General features: G+C 40.5%; 1 protein-coding gene across 5 annotated transcripts in view; it reads left to right on the forward strand.

Moving 5' to 3' along the window:
• Window positions 1-23116, forward strand: part of LOC112983031 (poly(rC)-binding protein 3-like) — a 507597-nt gene that overhangs the window by 183383 nt on the left and 301098 nt on the right. For all 5 annotated transcript variants that reach the window (XM_064506732.1, XM_064506736.1, XM_064506731.1 and 2 more), the window contains exon 6: window positions 15386-15445. The gene's annotated coding sequence lies outside the window, so the exon portion shown is untranslated. The remainder of the gene's footprint in view (window positions 1-15385; window positions 15446-23116) is intronic.

The raw sequence follows: 23116 nt of genomic DNA on the forward strand, positions 1-23116 counted from the left end.
AGAAGAACTGTATTTTGCAGTGCACTAAGGAAAAATTAGAGCTCACTGGATGATGATTTACAAGGCATGCTGTTGATTTGTGTGCTCAAACACCCAACTGTTTCCTTGTAGGTGACTGTTTCAGAAACGGGGTAAATTGCTGAAATGTCTTCTTTTTTCATTTGCTTTTGTTAATATGATAGAAAACCTGTGATAAAACATGTGGAGTTTGTGGGAAATGCACTTTGTGCCTTGTATGCATTCAAAGAGACCTGAAACATCTCGACTTCTAGAATTAGAGGTATAGCAGTCAAGAAACTTGGAACAACAATTGTTTCCCTATTTTTGTCTGCCTGCAGTATTTACATTTCCACACTGAGAACAAAAATATCTGGATTTGAAGAGTAGCATGATATAAAGTGTATCAAAGCAGCTTTTTCTTCAGAAAAGTAGACCAGTTTAATTTTGCATGTCCTTGGATATTTTGAAGGTTCATCTAAAAATTATCGTCTGCTTGGTGGAATCGACTAGGGCTAATTAAAGACTGCTGATTTTGGTGTTATTTTTGCTCAGACAGTTGGGTTTTTGACACAAATTAAAATATTTGCTTCACTGTTGTATTGCCGTGTCTCCTGTGAATTGCCGCTGGAGTCTTTTTGTTGGCTTCCGTTCTCCATGTGGGACTCAGCTCCCTAAGTGGGCTGGCCCTCCCCAAGCTATGCTGTAGGAGGAAACTCCAACATCTGGCTCCCTCCCCTGCCTTTCCATTGGGACTACTGAGCATGGCTAGTGATGACAAGGAGGAGCATAAAACAGGAGAACCACAGTGTGGAGCACTGTAGAGTCCCTTCTGTGGAAATGTTCAACTTTCCTTGAAAAAAACCTATATTATAGTCATATCTAGTATTCATGATGTCTGTGACTACAGTGCAGCAACAAGCTGTTCCACCAGAAGACATAATTTTGCACTTTAGTATATTTAATTTTAAGGCTGACATGGAATATATCATGTGGAATAATCAATAGTACAATTTGTCTGAGTACTGAGGTGTGTAAATGGTTTGAAGGTTTTTGGGCTGACGTCCCTCTGAATAGTATCCTATATTTTTCTTGGCATGTCTTAAAGAATTCTTCAAGCAGGCATAGTGTTTGTTTTTCTGAGTTAATAGGAATCGCTGGGAAAGATGAATTGGTCAGAACTTGAGCTTTTTGAAACATAGTTATTTGAATTCACATGAGATTGGTCCAACCTTTGCGTGTCTGCCTTTTTGGAAGTGCAGAATATCTAAGTGTGAAACTTGGCCAAAGTGAGCAGATTTCAGATCATCTGCAAGCAAAAAAATGAAATTTGAAAATTATTATTATAATTACTATAGGGAAAACTATTATTATTTTTCCCTGAGACTGGTGAAGTTAAGTAGTTAAAGAACAGTATGTATCTACTGAGAGAGAACTATGCAGATACACAATGGTTATTTTTAAATGCCTATAACAAAATGTTTAGTTTTGCCAGAACGCAAAGACAACAGATTTACCTGCCTAAGGTTTTGTTACGTTTCACAGAGTGTTGGTCTTGCTTCTCCTGTGCCAATTAACATCATCTTTTTTTTGTTTAATGAATGAGCTATTACTCTAGAGTTCCTTTTAGCAAGATGCAGAACATAAGCTGTGGCTTTCTGAGTGATCCCTGTGAACTCAGACCTATCCCAGTAGTATCGGCTGTGTTATTTGGTTTACCTTCTTACCTTCAGCTATGCATATCCCTGAGGTTTACGTGGAAACCTGCCAGGAACTGCAGAGCAGGAAGAGAACTGCGTGTCCTGAACATTTCCCATCTCCAGCTTTTATTAATATTTAGATCTTAGTGTTTTGGTTGAGAGGCTGCCTTGAGACTTACGGAATACAGTTTGACAACAAAAAATACACCTCAGTAACCTGACATGTATGTTTGTGAGGTTAAATAAAAACTGTAAATCCCCAGGTGTACTGTCAGCAAGCAATAAAATGACTTGATGCTCCAATCCCAGGATATTCTAGTGGTGCCCTCATTGCTCTGCAGCATGGTGGGTTTCAGCCTTTCTAGGAACTAATGTGGGATTTATTCTCCAGAAAAAAACATGCAGATGTGAAGGTTAGACTGGTTTTGGAAGCTGCTAATTAAAAGCAAACACTTCAACTTTGAGAAGTCTTGTTAATCCCCATCTTCTAGCTGTTTGAAGTGCATCAAAATGACCAGACTAAGACTGGTCACAATACTGTTATAACTGATATTTTGACCAACAATTTGCAAAAAGAATAAAGGTCAAAATTCACCTAACTTTCACAAACATGTCTGTGATGCCTGAAAACTATTATCTAGGAGATGTTTTATTGGCTTTAAATCGCTGAGGCAACTGGATAGTTCTTTTGAGAGGCAATTTTTACTTGTAGTCCTTGGGCTTGAAAATCTTCCTGGTTTTTCTTTTACTTTATCATACTAAGCAACACAAACGGCTTTGCTCTTAGTTAGTAAATGACACCCATGTGACTATTAGGCCTGCATACAGGTTACAGCATCTTAATTTTCAGTCCAAGATTCAGAGTTTCATATTAACAGTGCCAATTTTTCTTCCTATTCTTTTTTTGTACTCTCTTGAAGGCATTCCTTTTGGAAAGGGGAGTAAGAAAATTCTGACTTTATAGGTCTTTTTTCAAAAAATTTTCCATCTTGTTGAAGGTACTTATTTTAATAATTACTCTCGTAAAGCAGGGAGTATGGGACAGAAAAGAAAATTCCGTTAGGATACATCCTGATATATAAAAATTTGAGAGAGAGATAAATATTTGTTTCTTTTAGAATTTGTGTGTTAATCTAAATGTGGTCAATTCAGATGTTTCAAAGTAGAATAAATTGGACTGTTATAATTGTAGCAAAATAGCATGTTTAAAGAGGATCCAGGATTTAGGTAGGGAAAAAAAATTGTAAGACCAACCATTAATAAATCTAAATATAATTGTATTTAGCATTTCTAAACTTATCATAACCTTGCTGTTTTCCTGGACTGCCATTTCTCACATAATAGTTGGCCCAAAGACATGGAAATCCCTATGCCAGAGAAAACTGATTTTTTTTTTGTAATAAATTAATGGAATCTATGACATCATCAGACCATTGCATTTCATATTTTCTTTCATTGGATGTTCACAGAGAAAGTTTCTATCAGTATACGTGAGATACCAAGGAAGAAGCTTTCTTTCTTCTTCCTCCCACTTTCATCCTGAAAACATGGGACTTGTATCTGAAACTGCAATGTGGATGCAGTTGAAGTTAGGGAGCAAGATGATGTTCCTCATTTTTTGTTCCAGTAATTTTTGCCATGTTTTCCCACCATTATAGCCAAGATTAAACGCCCATCCCTGTTCAGTCTTATCTGCCAACAGCATGGGCTCCTGTTCCCCTCAAAGGTAGGGGGCAGTGCTGTCTACTGGCATCTGTCTGGTGTCATCTCTTCTGTCCATACTGGACAACACAGACCCAGCCAAGTCAGCTCCCATCTGACAGGTCATATTGGTTCATGTACATGTGGACATGGACAGACTGCTGCTAGGGCCAGGTCTAGGCTGGAAGTAGTATAGTCCCTTTCTTGTGGTGTGGGGCCTGGGGAAATACACCCAACTGGGACCCAAGCTGGCTCTGCGCACAGCCACATCGGGTGACTCTGCACCATGCTTCTTGTTTTGGGAAGTCATACAGGCATAGTGAGGTGGCTTTGTATGGCAGAGAGCGGTGGTCCCGAATGGCCCGTGTTCATCCCAGAAGCCTGATTGGACCCAGCCTTACTCCTCAAGAGCTACTTCAGTACATGGGCACTGTGCTTCCTAACTTTGTCGTTTCTTGGCATTTTTTCAGTTTTGGAATTAGTTATGGTGCAGATGAACAGGAACTGAGATGGCCTGTGAAAAGCCAGGCTGGATCCCTCCGGGCTTGCTAGCTGAGATGCAGCGCACTGCAAATACAGCGTGTCCTGCTGCATACAAGAGAGTCCTGTTAACAATTCCAGCCAGGATCCAGAAGGCTGTGGAGTCAAATGTTGATGCATCTAAATAGCTCTGCAGGAGCTGGTCTGGGTCTGGCTTGGCTCATTAGCTCTTGCTTAGTGTTCATGAGATTGGGCTTGATCTGCTCTTTATAGAGCCACTGGACTGACTCACCACTGTGCTTCCCTGGAGGTGCATTATGTACTATTATGTGGGTTTAATTATTTTTTTCAGTTTTCCTGGGTATTGCAGCTATCTGTTCAGGGTCTGTGGAAGAGGCAGATTTTGCTTCCTTGAAATGGGAGAAATTTTGAATTAACAAAGTTTTTTCCGTAATAGGCAAGGAGCCAGTAAAGGAGGGTTTTTTTTAAGCATTCAAGGAAAAGTTTAAAAGAAAACAATATGCAGCAAGCATAATGTTAGGAAGCAAAGGATAAATGAGGGACTAGGCAAAGTACTTCAGGCACGGAAAGGTTGGTATGATGGAGCAGAGCTAGAAATTGAATCAGTACTATTAACATGGAAAACAGCTGCAGATGAATGGTTTTAGCAGTCTGGTGGAGAATTAAGTATGTGAATTTAAGAACTTTTGGAAAGTAACAGGCAGATAAGACAAATGACTCTTTTAGATTATCTTGTACTTTTAGAACTGGAAACTTCCCTGGTTGACAGCCCAGAGGAATATTGATACACCTAGAGGAGAAGCTGTGCCAATCCTAACCGTGACAAAACCTTTGAAAAGAGACACAGCAATAATATCAGCATTTTTGAAAAGGAGAGCAACACTCTAGAGTCTTGAAAATGTTTCAGAGAACCTTCCCGGCGGGCATGTATGAGCAGTTTAAAGAGGCCATGTGAATTCAAGAGAGGGGAACTAGCTTGGGTTTGCCTGTGGGAAGCCTTTTGCCCAGCAAGCCTCCAGACTACTCCAGTAGGCAGGTAGCTCACAGCACACAGTGGCGGGGCTCCGTCCCCAGCAGGAAATGTTTCCTGTGAAGAGCTGAAGACCCTTTTAGAGACAGGCCCCAGATGTGTGGCTTTTGGCACTTTGGTCTCTCTCTAGCTGCCAGCTAACCCAAGAACTGACTGTGTAGGCAAAACTCAAAATTGGTCACCCAACGCGCTAAGAGTGGTCGCTGCCCTGTGCTGGAATTGCACTCGTGAAAGCATCGAGCCCTGAGAGCGCATTCAGCTGTGCTCATTACTGCTTTGGAGGCAGCAATTTGCTTCTTTTAGTGACAGGTAATGGAAGTAAAGTAAGGCGGTATGGTAAATGGAGATCATGGAAAGCTAATGTTGATAAGCTTGGAGGCTTCTTGCAGCTAAATGCCATGCGGGAAGGCAGTTGATTCTGATGTGGCAAAAAAAATCACTGCCACACCCAGAATTCAGGCTTCAGAATTAGCTGTTTATTTCACATGTGAAAGGAAAAAGCCATTATTCTGTTCATTTTCCTGTTCTGTACTGTTTAAGCTCATCTGTGCATGACATGCACAGCCAGAATGTGTGCGGCCAATGGCTGAAATGTGAATTTGCATGTCTTGTGGTGTTTATGATATCATAGGTAGCTGGCTGCCCTTAACACCTTTTAACCATAAAAACTATGCTAATAATACATGCTATGCTAATAATAACACGTTAAACCAATTTTTTTAAGACAAAAAAATGATTGTGGGGAGGGAAGGGCATTTCAGCAGGTGCAATCACAAATTTTACATACATATATACTTTATAAATAGGACACAAACCCTTGACTTTTAAATTCCTGATGCAGACTTGTAGCGTTAGATCAAGAAATGGATCTTATTGGTCATTTTCAGTAGTGTATTACCTGCCAGCTATCAGCAAGGACATGAACTTCAGTACAGAGGAAAATCTAATATTGGGGGAGTAACTCCTTTCTTCTGCCTTTGCTTTTTCTTTTTTCATTTCTATTTCTTTGGAGAAATGCTTTAGCATGCTCTATTAAAATGGATCTCATTGATTTCTTTTTTATTTTTTAATTTATTTTCTGTTTCATATCTATTATGAATCCGAATACATAGTGACAGCTACAAGCTCTTGACAGAATCAAATTAGGGCATACCGTACTTGATGGACCTATAAATAAAGAGTTCTGTTTGCACCACAGTTTCGATCAATGAACATCCATTAAATAATGGGAGAAGAAAAGAAGAACTCATTTCTTCAGTTGTAGATTGCTGGGTTGTCTGAGAGATAGGGGTGAAGGAATGAAGCTGTGTGTTTGAAATCCTTCTGTGTAAAGATAAATAAATTAAAACAGCCTATTGTGCAAAGTTTTGGTGGAAGGCTGTTCAAGGAGAGGTGAAAACTTTACAATCATGTGCACTGACATGCATTTTTTTCTTAAATAAAGCTAGACTTTGGGATGAAGTTGTTGAAGCATGAATGCTTTTTTTTACCCTTGTAAGCTACCTCACCGCTGCGAAGGAGCCAAATCTAATATATGTAAAATTCATTAAACAGTTAAGCACTTCTTCAAAGGTTGTTTGAGCTGAGTCATAGCAGAAAACAACTGTTTCTCAGCAGTGCTCTTGCTGGGTGTGCACACGCACATAAGCAAGTTATGTCTTTCAATTGACAATATTTATCTGTATTCTAGTAAAAAAAAGTAAATTACGCAAGGCTTTTATTGCTCAAACTTCATTTAAACTTTTGCAGATTTAAGGCTTAAAGTGTGTGTGCAGTTAGGTCTATTGAACATGTGCGTTTTCCTGGACATGTCTAAACGGAAGAGTTTGTGTAGGATAACTGGAAGAACCAGCCAGAAAATTGCTGCACGTGGTAGCAGTGCCTGTGTGTGTAGTAGTTACTCCAGGTATGTGTTGTAAGATAAGATTCAGATCAGTATGACCTGTTCAGTATGTCCAGCATCCATAGAGTGACTGGATTTCTGTTTTTCCCAGCAAAGTTTCTGATATCTAACATATATTCTTTCTCTGCTGCCTTCTGCATCCTGTGTCTACTGCCACTTCATACCTTCAGGTGGTGTAAAGTGGTCTTTTATTATTGATCATGGAAAGAAGACATCATTCTTTCCTTGAAGCTTGACATACTCATGTCTCTGCTTTTCCTTTCCAGCTGCTGTATTCTTTATATTTAGGTTGAAACAGATACTGTTGTTTAATGACTCTTGCATGCACTTTTTTTTCTTTTAAAGCCATGACTTCTTCCTGTAATGATACCACTTCTTAGGCAGGCAGGGGGAGTCATCTTCTGAAGTGGTTCATCTGTTGGAGAGATCATTTCTTGTTTTACTTGGACATTTTGAAGCAAACTGAGTAATTTCTAGAGAATAGAGTGATTTGTACCTCCCCACTGTAGCAGTCAAAAAAACAGCCCTTAAAGCACATGTACAAAAACCAAAAAAATCGCAACAGTTCTGACTTGCAAAGTGTGAAGTAGAATCAAACACAAATAGATCTAAGAAAAGCCCTTCAGAGGTATGTGGTACATATGTAAGAGAAAGCTGGCCCAAAACTTAAAGATCAAAAATTGAAGAAGCTTATATCTTTTCATTTTGTTTTGTTTTTTCTTTTTTTTTTCTCCTCAACTGGTAATGGATTTTTAGCTGGTCTGTTCTGCCTCCTTGCCAGTTTTAAGTTTGCTCCTGCCCTACCTTTCCACTGCCAGCCAATAAGTACCTCCTCCCTCAGTTGCTGCTCCGTAATTTGTTACCAAGATGGTGCTTGAAAACAAGCCAGGTGAGAGAGCAGTTCTGGTGCCCATTCATTTAAAATGCTGAAATACACTGGGCATCATCACTTCATGAGCGAGGCAACTGCTTTTGGACAGTGGGGTCCTATGGAGCTACTCCCTGTCTCCTAATGTGCCCACAGGATCGAACCGAGTACGGGATTTCTTTGTGCCGTGGATCTCGCAGTGCTCCACCCCTCAACAAAAAGAGGATGAGAAAACATGGAACTTTGGTATTTGTTTGGAAAAGCCCAAACTTCTAGCCCTTATTTTTGCTGAGCAAAGCTTGTGAACATGGGAGAGTATATCCTAGAGGTTTGAAAACAAGAAGGCAAACGAAAGGACACCCTGAATTGTAGAAATCTGATTTAACCACTTTAACAATTTGAGGTATATATACTCTTACAGTTTAGCAGAGAGCACCTCTTCACCCAGTAGTGTTGCTTCAGTTCCTGTAACAAGCACTGGTGTTCAAGGCAAGGTGCTCAAGAGGCTCGTTTCAAGGCAAGGTGCTCAAGAGGCTCATTTTGGAAGAGGCTGCGAATCTGGGGAGGATGTTGTGAGAAACCTCGCCAGTTATTTTAGCCAGGAAAGTAAGGCAGATAGAAGCTGGGTCACTAAGGCTGAGTAGGTTTGGGGGATCTGGAAGCTGTGGAGATAGGTCTCCATACTGTGAATGAAAATGATGGTGTGGTCTGTGCTGGCAGCACGTTATTTTTTCCTTGTGGCCCCATGGTCAGCCCCAGAGATGTTTCAGGTGGTCACTAGGACTCACATGTGCATGGCAGTCTGTGGGCTGTTCACTCTGTCTTTTCCCTCATGCCCCTGGGTGTCAGTTGGTGTCATTTAATTGGCTTGAATTTTGTTTAACAAGTTTATCTGGCTACATGAAATGATGTGCTAATTCTGAATACAGGTTAATAATGCTGTATTAACACGTTTGTGTGGTTTGACCTATGTGTTATATACCTATGTGTAGTATTTCTTGCTGTAATGCCAGTTTTTCAAAACTAGAATGAGAGCCCGTGACAGTGGTTTTCACTAGCTGAAATTGCACAGGAATTGTATCATGAAATATAATCTGTATCTTTAGTTTTTAAAGTCGGTTAAGCAGCATCACTTTTAAAATTCTGTGTATTTGAAGTATTTATCTTGCCCACTTGCATTCAACACAATATGCAAATCCGTGTTAAGGTCAGAGTTTGAGGAATTTTCATAAAAATGGCATATAAAAATAGGTTGCTTGCTAAATAGCAGTGAAACATTTCTTCCAGATCAAATAAAACTATACAATTATTTTAAAATAACTTCATAAATGTAATTACATTTTAATTTTTAATTTAATCTTCATTTCCAAGACAACATCTAAATCTAAGAGAAGTTCAGATGCACTGTTTTTCTACAGTCATTTACTCCAGTTAAGGGACTGTTTGGGAACCAATGTGCAATAGTGAAGTTAATTGACCTGAAAAGGTGTTTGCAGTAGTTTTATTGGTAACGTTGAAAAATTAATCATAGCTTTAAAACAACTTCTTCCAAATTGGGAAATTGTCCAAGTTGTTAAAATGATGACAGCAGTAGATTTCGGAAGACAATGATTTGAGTCATAAAGCGCAAAGAAAGTTTCTGCTTTAAGCATTCCTTGAAGTGGAAGATTGTTAGAGGTGTTTAAATGCTGGTGAGGGAGGAGGATGGATTGGGGGAGTTCAGAGGATGTGAATTCGTCCACGTAAAGACCCCCGTTAAGCCCCTGGTTAAATGCCCAGCCACTTGCCATCTTATGACCCTGTGCTGAAAACTGTAAAAGTGTCTTTGTTTCAGATTGTCCAGGCAAAGTTGAGTGACCTGAGCTGGAGCAAGGCCAAGTTATGGACTTCAGAAGTCAGTCTGGACCAACTCGAAGTCAATGTTTTCCAGGCAGCCCAGAACGAAGGGTAGAGGGGTGGGTATAGCAGGCGAAGGGCAGGTACGCTAGGGAGCTCTGCTCTGCCCTCCCACGATAGGGACACCAATGCGAGCCCTTCTAACAGGGAACTGCAGTGCTGGAGTGCCACTGATTAAAAGGCCAGGTTTTGTGGATGCAAGGACTCATGGGCTGAACAGCAGAGAGAAAAGGCCTGTGCAGACTATGTGTTTGAAGGGAGGAGAGGAGGGGGGCAAGGAGCTTTATGTCACATTTAAAAACAAGGATTTTGTTCCTTTGGAAAGTCTATATGAAAAGTAATGTCGAAGCAGTGAAATGCTGTCACTATGCAGTCAAAAGAGTTTTACACATGATGTTGGGGCTAGAATTTCTTTGACAGCAGTTATTCAAAATATATGCTGAATGCTAGTGTATTAAATTGCTGATTAGAAGTCAGATTAGTCTGCAAATGATAGAAGCGAGAGAAGAAATGTTGTTCTGACGGGATGGAGGGAAGATGAGAGGCGAGTGTAGGTGGTTAACAGCATAATGGTGTGTTTGCTAATAAGGTTCTTGCTAATTTTGGTGCCGTTACGGTAAATGCTGCAGTATCCAGATAACGATATCAGAAGAAACAATACAAAGAACATTACCTGCCAATATGAGCTGTCTTGTACTCATTCTCATGGGAATCTTGGATAAGCAGTGTATTCAGAAGCATTTACCAACAGGAAACACCCTAAGACAGGGGATTTACAGATACTATGTCTGATTTTGAACTAATCCATTTTTTTTTCACTTCCTTTTATCTACAGTACCTCTCTTTTCCATTTCTTCTTGGTGGGTTGACCACTTCCATTAGTTTCTTATTTATGCTGAGGTTTGTAAGTTGGTTTGATGTATTCAACAGTCAAAAGTGCGGTTCTGTATGCATTTGTATTGGCTGAGTACGCAAAACGAAAGAGGCTGGCTGGGAAAGTGAAAAGGTGATTTGCATCAGTGTCATAGTGCTGTGCAGTAATAAAACAGAGAGAGTGTTGGACACATTATATTGTACAATTACGTAATTATAAACAATATAATTGGAGGCAGTTGAGCTTGAATGCAGCAGGCTGTTATTTAGCAATCATCTCTTTCAAGGCTCATTAAATGCAGATTTATACACAAAATAAAAGCTTTGCTCTGTAAAGGCTAAATATGTAGTGGCATTTAGTCACCAAAACATAATACACAGATCTAAAGCTGTCAACTTCTATAATGGATTTAGTCAGTGGATGTACATGAGTGTGTTTGACAATGCCGAGGCCTTTGCCTTTATTTAAGGTATCATTTCTGTGACTTCATTCGTATGTCCATTTTGAAAGGCGAAAGAGCCAGCATACACATCTGTGCTCTTGGATTTTGAAATCTGACAAGCAGCAACTCTCTACAGATGCCAAAAGTGTTTAGAAAGGTAGAGAGGATTTCTTCAGTATGATAGATATTTCTGACGTAAGTTAAACCATTAAAATTTTATACTTCCTACTGTACAGTCTCATTGGGGAGAAAACAAAGAAATTGGTGTATTTTGTTGCTGCTACCTCAAATCGTTTAGGGTTCTTTTTAAAGTATTTAATTATCTTACCTGAAGTAAAATAAATTCTGTTTATTTAAAAGATTAAAAAAGAAGAATGCTTTTTTGAGTTTTCCTGCAGTCTTATGCGTTAAGAGGAAAAGAAAGACAAAAGTAGGAACCTGCTCAGGTGCAGAATGCTCCAACACATGGTGTTACACAGTCTGATCCAAACCAAAGGTGCTTGCCAGAAGTTTGGAACCTAAACCAGTATTTAGGCACTTGAATAGATGTTGAGGGTTTTTTTTCCCCTCTACATGTTGAGTATCCAGAGCTCCCACTGACTTACGATCATGACTGTGAAATGCCAATATAAATAACTAAGAAACATTCTTGAAAGGCTGCCTGCAGGCCTAATATCTGAGTATGGCTCTGTTAGAATACAGCTCAGCACTACAAAATAATCTGATCCATAGGTATTTGATCCACTTCTGTGTTTGTTTTCAGTATACAAACTGGTTTTTTCATCCCAAATTCCATTTTAAGGGGAAATACAAAGTTATGGTCATTAACATTGCCTTTTTCTATTTCTCTTTATAAAGTGCTCTCCTTTCATATAACTTGCCAGTAGTCTCCTGGTGTCCTGGATAAAAGAAGTAATTCTTACCTTTATGGCATTTCATGGCTAGCAAAAATTTTTCTTTTGCTTGCTTGCTGGCTTGTATGACACAAAAAAATAAGGTTAGACTCCAGTCGAGAACTCATGTTTCCTCATGTGTCGCGTTTCGGTTTGGTTTGGTTTTCAAGTTACTGGCCCCTGATGTTTCACTGCTATGGAGCAGTAATTGCTGTATCACAGACTTTTCTCACCCTTCACACTGGGACAGAAGAATAAGGAGCCTCATGGATTATGGGAATGGCCACCAGAGAGACCCGCGGTGTCTTTGGCTCATGTGGCTTGCAGTCTGTCCTCTCCATGAGGTTGAAGAAGGTGTCCTCCAGGGCTTGCTTTGGCCCAGCTTGGCCAGCACGACAGGTGCGTTGGGAAGTTGAGCACAGGGGCGGACCGTTGGCTTCGTGAGCCTGTGCCTTTAGGGGCAGCAGCTGTCTGAACTTGAGCTGTTTCCCATACTTGAAACAGCAGAAGTGTGTGTTGTCTCAGATGCCAAAAAACAATTTACAAGGAAAGTTGAGGAGTTTTAAGTTATTATTTGAGGGAGTACAACACTGTAAAATGTAGTGTAAATGTAAACAACTGAAAAAGGGTAGCAGGATAACGTGGCCTGCTGAATAGTCCTCATTACTCACTGAGCAAATTACTTTTTCTGGAGGCTCCAATTCTTTTAAGAAATCAGCTGCAGGTTTGTGCGACTTGCATATTTTTCTAATGTTACTCATATCAGCTTGCATGTACTATTTCTCTTAAAGTCTTGCCCAAAGATAAAATGTTTGCTATTCTAACCAGCTGTGCTGCCCACAAGCTGCACACATCTAACAGGATTCATTCAGGTAACTTTCCCCTCATTAATACTGTGTGATGGCCTGCTGTGTGCTGAGAGAAGGTAGGCTGCTCTCAGAAACGGGCAAGAGAAGACCGAGTCATGAGCTCCCTCCTTATCTAAAAAGGAAACGATATTTCAGTTCTGTATATTGAAGAAAGTACAAGTTTTTAAATTAAAAGAAGAAAAATGTCGTATGTTAAATTGTGTGAATTTTTGAGGTATTTCCCTTATACTGTGGTTGATTCTTAAGCCTTTGCCTAATCAAAAATGCAAATAAAGATAAAGGCACTGTAGAGGAAAAAAGTAGTAATATTCCCAAAGATATTATGGATCTTAAAAATATTTTTCCTTGGGCCTTTAGCAAATACATGTTAAAGACAAAGCAGCTGTATTGGTGCTACCATCGTGGCTAGCACTTTAAAGATGTTTGAGATGCCTGCAAGAGGAGGAGGTGAGAGCCGGTCTCAGCTGTGCCTGCTGCTGGGGCAGAGCCTGTGCAAACCTCCCTGCTCCCCTGGAAAACCCACTGAACTGCATAGGCATTTTGGACCCTTAGGGGAAATGGGATAGCAAGCCTTTGGAGAGCTGCAGGGGAGCAAAGGAGCTGGTTTCATTTCCTCTTCTTGATCGTTAATAAAGTAGAGGTTTGAATGCTTCCAAGGATCTAATGAAAATACTGCTTCAAAGGTATTTGAGCCACAGAACCAAGGAGATGGCAAACAGTAATGTAATCTCATATATGGGGGGAAAATCAGTGTTAGATAGTTTGTTCGAAGACAGGGGATGCATTTAAGGTGAGCTGCAGTGTTGTCCAGTTGCTACAGGCTCATCTGTTTCTGTGACTGAGGTGTTCTGTAAGAAAAACTGTTTTAATAGCAAACAGCTGCGGCAAATCAGCAGAAAAGGACTAACTCTGTGCAACACTGCTTATTGGAAGGTGTGCTGCTCTTGTGTGGCAAGGCAGTTTGCTTGCGGGCAGTATCAGGACCTTGATGATCTTCAGCCGGTCCATCGGAAATCTCCTCCTCCCACAGCCGCTTATTCAGTTCAGCATCTGCAAGCCTGCCGTGACAGCAATAGCCTCGAGGAAATTTGCTGATGCGTTATAAAACCAGATTGTTGGCGGGTTTTTCCCTTTGTGGTATATATAACGGTGTTAATTTTTACTTTCCTGTTTGCATTTGGCTGTGTGTCAGTCCCCTCAAAAAACAAAAACAAAACCAGGCAAAAACACTAAAATAAGCCCCTCCTCCAGTCTTCCCAAATAGCTTGCCTGTTGTCATCTTTTGTATTCTAAAATATTGAAGCTTGTAATCCCACACAAGGGGAAAAAAGGGGCCTACAGGATATCTTTTGCCACTCAGGCTCTGCTGTAGCCCCCTATGAAATTAATGGAAGTTTTACCACTTACTGAAGCGGAAATGCTTACTGACCTCCTTGCAACCCAGTGGAGTTCCGTACACCCCTATGACCAGGGGAAAACAGGGAGGCCAGTGTTAATATGGGTTGAGGAAAAAAGCAGTGGCTGGTCTCATACGCTAACCTCTCTTGAGCTGAGTATCTTTTCTTCGCTTAACCTGAAACCACATCTCTTGTGCCCCTGAAGTGGAGTCAGTGGAACAGTTTAAGGCAGTAATGGTGGAGTCATGTTTTGTGCTTCACTTGAATATAGTGAGTTCTGCATCTTCCAGTGTAGGGTTGTATTGTGTGTATTGTATGGTCTCAGATGCATAGTCAGTTAATAATAGTAGAAAGTTGGGACTTGATCTGTTTTCTTTTTAAGAACAATATTTAGCATTAGCAATATGTTTTACATATATTAAGGAGTGTGGGGCACCCTTGACTTTTGCCTGCTATCTAGAGAATGGAGGCTTCTAGAGAGCCTCCTTTGTCTTGTTTTATAGTTCAAGAAATTTTAGCAAAACTGCTCTGAATCCAAGTTATACGGTATGAATATAAGAAATATAAATACTTGAGAGCTGGGATTTTCAGAAGGTTGATTTTATAAAGATGCAATTAATGTATTGGCACAACTGTCAGAAAACAGCCCTCTTATCTCCCTAGCAGTCTCTTTTATTTCTTTCTGTTCCTTCCCCCCTTGATTTTACTGTATGAGAGAAGTAACTTGTGGAAAGGAAAAAAAATGAAAATTGGAAGGGAAGGAAGAAGGGGAGCATTTAGCTTACCATGTTGTAGGTGGTCGCTCCCTTTAATACTCCTGTTAGGATCAGCCCTTCTTGCATGGGGCCGGGATAAAATATTGCAGTTGCAATAAACTATAAGCCTTGAAGCACACGCTGTTCTGTGTCTGAATAGTCACAGGATCAATAATAGTTTTATAGTATTTTCCTTTCTGGTCTTTTCAGATTTTTTCAATTTTTTTTTTCAGAATTTGTGTACAAATTTTCTAAAATCAGTAATTTTCTGGGTGTCTTTTGAAAATCTTCCTGAGATGCTTCTTAGAACCAAATGGTATGACCTCAATGGTACTAAACCTCAGCATAAAGAGAAAGGCAAGACAGTTATCTGTAACTATTACAATTGTAATCGAAAGCAGAAGAAAAGATTTGGGATGCTAAGTTCTGCCTAGTGACATAGCAGTCCTACCCCCTCCCACCCCCCGCCAAAAAAAATGAGCATTGAGACTTGCTAGCCTGATATAAAGGAGGACAAGATGTTATCATAGGTGAAAATGTCTTGCTTTATATCCAACAGGTCAAGTTTTCTTCAGATTGAGACAGGATTGTGGCTCATGGACATCTGATGTTGTGATAGGTAAGTTGATTTTGGCATGTCTTATTACACTGCTGCAACATGACAAATGCTGATCTTGATTATACTAATGTAAGTGCAGAGTATAGGCATTATCTTACTTATTTTGCATTTATACTGGTGGAACTGAAAAGAAAATTTGCTTCCATTCCCCTTCTCCCAAATGAGACTTCAGAAACAAGGTTTAAATCATTATTAATGAACTTTCTATTCAGAAATGATAAGCAGCCGGAGATAAATGAATAAAAAAAGTAGCTTAAATCTACCCTATTGCTGAAATAAGGTAGTAAGATAGTGTGAAAAAGGATGTTTGGGTTTACCTGGAGACAGCTCAGAAAATCTACTATAGTTGATACACAGTCCCCATGTTCATAGGGTAGGAACTAACTGGGTATAGTAATACAGTCAACGAGGCTAAATTTCTTAGTGGCACCTTTTGTCCTTTCTGTTCTCTTCACCTGGTTAATCAGATAAGCGATGTCCTAAGCAAAGTATCCGAGCGTGTGGCCGCTACGTACATGAGAGACTAAAGTTAGGGTAGAGTTTTATATTGTGCTGTTCATTGAGTTTTATTGTCCATGGCAGTTGTTCAGGCCTTAGACCTACAGACTTCTTTGGCTTTGCAGTCATGAAGCAGTGCCGTCACCAAGGAGGAGCCTCACTTACCCTGGAGCATGTGAGACTGCTCCCGTTTCAGAGTTACAGCGGAGAATAATTTGTTAGGATTTGAGCTAAGTGTGGCAGGAGGCCCCAGGAACCCTTTCCCACAGTGACATCTACTGTGGCAATGATTAGTGGATGGCTTGTGGCAGTCAGAAGCAGGTGGGCAGCTGGGGTGTCCTGTACTTCTTGTGCCACTCAAGCAGGTGAATTGTGGAGAATGGGATTTAATTTGATAAAGAGTTGATCTGGCATACAAAGCTGAACTGAAACTTGCAGTATAATTTCTGGGAACGCTGCAAGAAGGTAGAAGAGACGGATAGCTTTTTGTTTGGCTTCTCTGAAATCTAGCTTAGGAGACTGCTTAATGATGTCGGTTTTCAAGTTTCAGAGTAACTTTTTCTTAAGTGATCTAGACCAAACATATATTCCTACCTATTCCTAGGTAGAATTTTTAGAGTTCTATTTGTAGTACATGTTGTTGACTACATCCAATTTTTATGGTTAGAATGTAAAAACAAAGGTAGGGAAAAGTGTCACTGCTTCCTCTACTGGTATGAACGTGATGATAAACCTGTAGAAGTCCATTGATACTTCAGAGCTTTCTTTTTGTGAAGCTGCCTAGGAAAGAATTTAATTCCGTTCAATCCATTTTACTGCCTACACTTCTCTGCAGGGCACCAAATATGTGTGTGTGGTTTTTTTTTTTCTTTTTTTTTTTTTCTTTTTTTTTTTTTTTTACTAAATTGCATCATCTATTTGTTTTGGCCCAGACCAGCAAATGCAATCTGCTAGCACCTGTCCAACTCTGGGATGGTGAACAAGTAACAGTAAATTTAACAATAGTGAGTGTAATTCATGTAATAATGTTTTTGGCGCAAGAACAGTTTGCCATTCTGATCTAGGTATCATATGTAGTTTGAATAGCTTCTGAAATGCTGGTATATTTATAGTTAAGGCATTCATCCTTTACTTGCCAAAATAAACCTTAGTTTAGTTTTGTGAGCATGTAATATCTTGAGATAAATTATACAGGCAGGCACTTAATGTGATCTGACTGTGAATTCCTTGAATGAGAGGTGCACTCCCATTGCAGGAGCACCCGAGAGAAATTTGTGTTGCATGGCTGTGATGTATAAGAGTGGTAATGTTGGTTGAATGGATATATTTCTCCATTGCTATATTTTCTTTTAGTATGGATTGAATAAATCAATTCTTGCTTGCTTGTGGGAAGGAGAGAAAGGAGAAATGGTGCTGCAGAAGTGTGTGGACAGAAATGGTAGGATTTGTCTCATTCCATAAGCTCGTATTTTCAGAACTGGACTTACTCTTTGTGTGTGTGTGTGTGTGTATGTATCTTTTCTATATCATAAAACATGTAGGTGTTTATAAATAGATCCTTACTTAAAAGAAGCTACATTTTAAGGGCACAGTTTTTCCTTCACTGTGTCAGGAGCAACTGTCCAACATTTTGGAAAGTCTGATCTGGAGGAAATGGCATACAAATTGTGCAGCGGGGTGAAATTGGAAACACCACGGAAAAATGGTATGTGACACAATACTTTCAAACCATGGAGCACACTTGCCATTTTTCAAAGTAACACTATTAGCGTCCTAAAAAAAAATAGATGTCAGCCAGTGGATTTGATGTGTCTATAGCTCATTATGTGGGAGCAAGTAATGAAGAGATTTTAGACTTGCAAGAAGAAGGGCGTTTTGTTGGAAAGGGAAGGAAGGCATGGGGTACTTGTTAAGGGAAGGAAATTCTGGGAAGTGGAAAATAAGGAACTGAGAGGGAGAGGAGGGAGTCAAAGGCTGAGGTTATAGTGGAGGTGAAGAGTGAGGAGATGGTGGGGATGGAGAAGGTGGACAAACACAATTAAAGATGAAGGAGTCTTTCCTGGCTCATGACATTAGGTTTCTCTTGTTCCTGCCACTCCATTAGCTGTTGCACTGGTAGCTCGCCCTCTTGATTCCCTCTGCTGTAATGACGGGGAGCGTGGCTTGAGCAGAGCGCAAGGATGAGGGAGGTTAAATTGGAGACACAGAGGCCAGGTTCATGCAGGTCCCCTAAAGACTGCAGAAGAGAATCTGATCTGACAGAGGAAATTGTGAAAGGCTGCTTACGCGTTAGGGAGTAATGCCAGTAAGTGATGTGTTTAGAAGATAAAGGAGCATCATCCAGGTGTAGTTGAAAAGCACAGGAGAGGTGCTCAGTAAGGTAAATAGTGCAGTTAGCACACGCTGTATATGTAAGAAGTCAGAGCCAGCTCGCTTCTAAAAGTTAATCATTACAAATAATTTTAACTCACTTCAGACATTTTCATTAAGAGAGGGCTTGCCATAAAGCATATCCTGCTGAACCTTGCTCTTGTTTATTGGTTTCATTTCTTAATGCAATGTTTCTAACATGCTTAGCATAAGTTATGTGGAATAACTGAACGCTTGAATGGATTAGAAATAGCCAATTTTTATTCTTAATGGTATTCTTTTAGTAATATTTTTCCTATGTTGCTTTGCTTTTAAATTGATTATTAGAATTACTTATTACAGTAATGCCATTATTTAGATTTCAGCAACTGCACTTTGAGTACTATTCCTCATAGAGGTGAACTTTAGAATTGAGGAAAATGAAAATATACTTTTAATAGAAATAGAGCTCTGAAAATGAGGCCTTCTCTGTGCTGCCAGTGCTGTTCCTGTTACTGTGACGCTGTATCATGCAAAGGCTCGGAAAGATGTCAGTAAAATTAACAGCCTGGCATTATATGTGCAGTAAATACTGAAGACCGGAGGCTGGTTGGGGCGGGAGGCGGAGTGTTGTTAATGGTACACTGCCTGATGTCTCATTATTTTTCTTCTTTGGTTTCACGGCAGCCTGGCTGTTTAATGTTAATGGCTCTTTATCCAATCTCATCAGGTCATCACTTCATGACACTAACTTGGTTTAGATAAATGTTTCCATAAGTTGATCTCCCTTTTTTTTTTTTTTTAATATGGGCACACTAAAAAAAAAAAAGAGAGCACTTATTTTTATCAAATTTTACTGGTAATCCAGTGCTGTCCTTTGGGACTTATGTGCAGAATTTTTAGTCTGTTAGCTTGAATATCTAGTCTGAGTTCATGACAACAATATAGCTAGATACATTAAAAAAGTAATCTGGCCAGAGAAGACTTGGCCAGTTTAAAAAAAAAAAAAAGGAAATATCCCTCCTGCCCAATTCAAACCACCCCTCCCCCCAATGGAGCTGGCATGAGTATATTCACTCCTGTAGATATCAGGGTGCAGAGGTAAACACCTCTGTAAAAAGCTGTACTGTATTAAAAGCTGAAGCATGTGTGTTAAAAATGGGGGGAAAGAGGGGGAGCAGTTGCTGACTTATCCAGGTAATACCTTACAGGCAGGGTCCTTTAAGCAAGCATAGGAGAAAGTCCTTAGTTTGTATGATGAATGTTGACCAGCTCCTGGCGATGGTCGGAGGTCAGCTGTCCATTTGTTCATTGAGTGGGGCTGGAAACCAGTATTTCTGCAGGAGGACCTTACTATTAGCTGGGTCACCGCGTAGCAGTTGAAAAGAGGGATGGTGGAGAATAGGAAGAGAGAGGAAAGGGATTCTTGTGTGTTCTGGTTTGTGTGTGAAGCTCCTCCTAAGCATCGCTTTGTCAGTGATGCTTGGTTCTGTGGAGCAGTGTGTGGAGCTAGCTGATCATCCCCCAGGAAGGATTCCTTGCTATTCTTCCTATTTTGTGCCATCAAACATGCAATTTGGAGCAAGGCCAGGGTTGAGCTTTAATAAACCAGTGAAGTGGTCTGTAGTCTCCACAACGAATGTGCCTGGTGCACCAAAGTATCTCATCTCATTCACCAACAGGGCACATATATGGCTGAGCCTTTTTTTGATATGCTTTTCCTCATCTTCCTGCACTTGGATCTACACATATGGCAATGTTTATGTTATGCTAAATTAGTGGGAAATCCTCTATTAAACTATGTCTGTTTGAGCAGTTCCCTTATGCTGAATAGATGGATCTGATGAGAGTGGCAAAGCTTGTTATTTTAAAGTAAAGAAATAATAGGAAATCTTGTAAAAGAGTGTATGGTTTTCAAATAAATTCATCCTTGTGTGAGAAAATCTTCCTAGAGAGCTGGGATGACCTACTTCACCTTTTCTTCTTTCCCACTCCCTCTTCTCCCCCTTCCCTCATGCTGTTTTAGTTCTTTGAAGATCCTGAGTTTGGCTGGTGAGTTAATTGCTGATGTCCTGCTTCCAAAAAAATGCAAACATGACCTCAACTATTACCATGAAACTTAAGTTTGCATTGGAGATCAAATGTTTGAAAATTAAAAACAAATAAAAAATAATCTCCCTCATTTACCTATACATGTCTCCTGTATCTCCTAGTTTGAGTTCCACAAGTATCGTTGCTAACCCCTCTGGAGGAATGTCACTTAAAAGTTGCAGATTGCTACCAGCACTGAGTTGGTATCCTTCTTACACATTTTAATTAGTTTGTCATCAGAAAAAATGTCATGTATTGCCAGGTTTTGGTGCAATTTGAGAAATCAAAATACATCTGTTTGCATATTTCTGTGACTGCTTTGAAATTTCCTTTTTGCAATTAGACAAGCAGAGAGAGCAACCGTGAGAGTGCATGCGTTTGAAAGTGTGCGTTCTCACATCGTGACAGCATTGGCATGTGACAGAGCGACTCTTTGCTGGGGTGGTGTTTTTCTGGATGAGGCTCCCCTTGACCTGGTGCTTCTCTTTGATGCCAGCTCTCTCCTGCTGACGTTAGAGAGAACGATGGGACAATTTGAAGCTTGAGTCCTTCTGAGCTTGTGGCATTTATAGTGTAAGGCAGTTTAAATCTAGTTCATTTTGCTAAGCTGTTCACCCATAATGGATCTGTCAGAGAGGCTTGTCAACCTATTTGTATCCATTTTAGACAGCCCTTGTTGCTCAGCACTATACCTGTGAAAGTTCCCTGCAGACCACTCAAATTTAATGCTGTCAAATAGTAGCCCCTCTTCTCTTCCTCAGAATACATCTGTCCTTTTTAGGGACTTAATAGGCAGCTGCCTGCTCCAGCCATGCTTCGCCTTTGGGTGCGTGTCGAATAGCTGAGAGCATCATTTAATTCGACCCTAATATTCTGTCTGTCAGCTGGCATAAAGCTGGCACAGCCAAGGAATGGCATGTGGGAATTTCTGCTTTATTGGGAGTTTACAGCAGTGGGGTTGGGGCAAGGGGAATAGTATGTCCCCACCTGAGAATGCTGCTTTCCTGCCAGCTTTGGGGAGCTCAGCTCTCAGGAACTGGGGCTGTTAGCAGGCAAGGAAACAAATGGTTGCTTTTTCGTGTCCAACCACTAATGCTGAAATTATGTAAGTATATTTAGTTCAGAGTCCAGAATCAAAATTGGATGAGTCTTTTATTCTGGCACAGGTTTAGATGAATCTGAAACATAGTATCAGTGTGAGTGGAGCAGGAGGGTGTTCTGTCCTCTCCCTTTCTCTTCCCCAAGAACAACAATTTTTCTAGTTCAAATCACAGTAGACCTGCAGGGATGCATCCATTTCCAGAATAGTAAGCTGAGCCACAGGCTTTACTAAGGTCTCGGGAGTCAGGCAAGAACAAATTTACTGACTCTCTTCTCTACCAACTCATCTCCTGGATGTCTGCTATTTGGATGTCTTTCCCTTCCTCCCTATCTCCTCCTTCCTCCCCTCTCCCAGACCTTTCAGTGTTGCTGCTCCTTTAACAACAGTTACGTAAGGCTGGCTCTCCGCAGGGATGCATCCCAGATAGTGTAGCTTACACCTGTGTGCTAGTAGAGCTGTGCAAATCCTTAGGCTTTTGGTTCACCCTGGAGATTTGTTTTCAAGCTTGAGTTTGGAAGAACAGAGCTTCCCAGGAGAGCACTGGCCTCACAGCCCGGGCTGGCGCCGGCCCACGCGCGGAGATTAGCTTTAATAGGATCTTCCCGTATTGTCCTCATTCCCCCTGCACAGCCCTTGTAACGCAGCCTCTAGTAACGTAGCATCTGAAGTGCTCTTTTTGTGCTTGCTGAGACAGATGGAAAATAATGCTGGTCAAAGGGTAACATTTTAAGGGATATTTCTTTTAAAAACAAACAGAAGTTCAATGAATTATGCCATCAGTCTCTGGCAGGTGGAAGTTAACTGCGAAGAAAGAGTGAAGCTTGCTTTGTTCTTGACAAGATACCTTTAGCAAGGTGGTACTCTGGAGGCTTGCCTTCTTCCATTTTGGTGAAACTTAATACAAGAAATAAAAAATTATGTATCTGGCCCATGGCTGTACCTCGTGCTTCATTGTGGCATGCTTGTTTGTGTTGTGCCTGTGGCTTTCTAATTTGCACAGTATTGGTATACATAGGGTTGGTCTTCCATTGCTTCCCCTTACAAATGTGCATGTGAGAGAGGGAGTGAGCTTGGCAAATCCACTGGTTTTCTGAGACTGTTTCGGCATTTCCAGGGTGTCCATTAATCATATGGGCTAAAATGATGTACCTTAGGCTGCACTGACTTCATCATCTATTTTTCAGGTATCACTTCCATCCTAGAAATCCTCTTAGGGGTGGAAAAGGTCTAGCTTGGATGAAATCATTGAGCAGGTGTTAAACAGTAGCCATTTTACACATACTAGGTTTTCGTATGATCACTTTTTCAAATCTTTTTATTACTGCTTGAACAGAGCCTTGTCTGAACACCATCCCCAGCTGTTCAGGGACAGGATTGGGTGACAGGACAGAGACCTTCTGAAAGGCATCCACCACCAGCACAGCAGAAGTTTCCTTTAAAGTAGTCGGTTTTAGGAGTTGCTTCCCCCTTGCCAGACAGTGCCATTTACATATTTTGGATGAATGCAGAATTAGCTCTGAAGGGGCAAAAACCTTCTGTGTGTGGGAGGTATGGATGGGAACAGTAGTGCTTCTGTATCAGCTTCATTTAAAATCCATTATCAGTTATGCCTACAATACAAAATGAGCAAT

The sequence above is a fragment of the Dromaius novaehollandiae genome, chromosome 2, assembly GCF_036370855.1.
Source record: "Dromaius novaehollandiae isolate bDroNov1 chromosome 2, bDroNov1.hap1, whole genome shotgun sequence".
In the NCBI taxonomy this organism is placed as follows: domain Eukaryota; kingdom Metazoa; phylum Chordata; class Aves; order Casuariiformes; family Dromaiidae; genus Dromaius; species Dromaius novaehollandiae.